This window comes from Sipha flava, unplaced genomic scaffold (genome assembly GCF_003268045.1).
Source record: "Sipha flava isolate LNK unplaced genomic scaffold, YSA_version1 0_pilon_pilon, whole genome shotgun sequence".
Lineage (NCBI taxonomy): Eukaryota > Metazoa > Arthropoda > Insecta > Hemiptera > Aphididae > Sipha > Sipha flava.
The window spans coordinates 6233495-6235369 of record NW_020271713.1 but is presented as its reverse complement, the minus strand read 5'-3'; positions in this window follow the sequence as shown (position 1 = coordinate 6235369).

Genomic DNA, 1875 nt, shown 5'->3' with positions numbered 1-1875 from the left:
TTACCAAAAATCAAATAATTTTTTTTCTCGGATATCTAGAGCTGACCATTTTCTTAAAATTGTTCATATCGATTTCATATATATTTTAAATATTTTATGAAAAACGTAAATAATATGTGCTTAGAACATTATATCTTATTATTTTTTTGAAAACAACTTTATTGATATATATATATATCAATTTACCTATGATCTCTTCACATAATTTTTAGTCATATTTTTACAGTAAACTTAAGGCCCAACCATTACTTACATTTGTCTAATCTAATAAATTATCTAGTCAAAAACCGCTCAATTTACTGAAAATTAAAAACCTATATACATAATATATTATATTATCAATTATAAATATATAAGCAATTCTTTTAAAATATATATTTTTATCGCGACTTGGTGTTTTCACAATGTGTACCCACCTATTGTATTCCGTCACAACATTTTGTAACACCTAACAAAAAATTGAACGGTAATAATTGTAGATAGTACGTAATATTATATAGACTTATAATGAATGATTCATCAATTTGAAATAATTATAACGAGCTTAAATATTTTAACTACCTAAGTATAATTATAATATTTTTTCATGAAACTTATTATGAGATGGAAATTTCTAAAAAAACCGCAATGTTTGCTTCCAGATTTCTAATATATAAATTTTGTGATAGTGATATCTATAACCTAATATTCCATACTTATCTAGTCAGACTAGCTAGTGCAATCGACTTTATGTCAAACTTGGATTAAATTGTGATGTATTTTTTTTTTTTAGATATATATATATATACATTATAAATGGCCTTATATTATAGTAATTATTATTTTAAGTTTTTGTCAAATGTTGTGTGTCTGGTGTGTCGAAATAAAAGTATCAGATCAGCATTTTAATTTATTTTTATGATATTAGAAATAAAAGTATATATCAAATACTAAACAAAATTACTAAAATAAAATAATTCAATTTCGGTTAAGTTGGTTGTTTAGAGACTGTTAAATTATAATTTTTATTTAAAATTCTCTTATGAATAAATCTGTTTCATTTTGTGAACCTTGACGATTTCAATTTCATTTGAATTTTTTTCAGTCCCGTCTTTTGACATTTTTACTAACATTTTTATTGAATATCTCAAAATGGCAAGGATTTTTCATGATTTCAAGATGTCTCATGGCAATCTCATTTCCCCCCTAAACCGATAGTAATCTATTAGTGGCTTAAAATAAATGACTTTTACCAATTTTTTTTTTTTACACATGTATACCGAAATATAAAAAAAAAAATTGCTAATTTATTTTAGAAAAATAGGAACCAACTATTTGGGCCTTATGTGCACAGATTCGTCGTCTATATTTAATATAGTTTTTCACGTGTAAATTAAAAACCATTAGTGTTTACTATATTATTAGTTTAGAGCGTATGTGTGGTTGCCTAGCCTGTAAATTATTTTTTAATAAAGCAGAAAATAATATATCTTATAATTTTTTTATCATAGATTATTCTCATTTATGCATCTGATTTATTTGACATATAAATAAATAAATATATATATACATATGTTTAACTGCACATTAACACGACAAAGAAATCATTACAATCAAATGTGATTAGTTGTAAAATATTGTATATATTTATATTTTCTAGTCATAAGATTACAATATATGATCGTATTTTTTGGCAATTTCTAAGCAAATATATACTTATATCTATTTAGATTCAAACACGTCTTTTTTTATATATTTGGCAATTAAATTAACTGTTATTTTCAATGTATTTTTAGTTGATTAGTATTATTATCATTATTATCATTATTATTATTATTATTATTATTATTATTATTATTATTATTATTATTATTATTATTATTATTATTATTATTA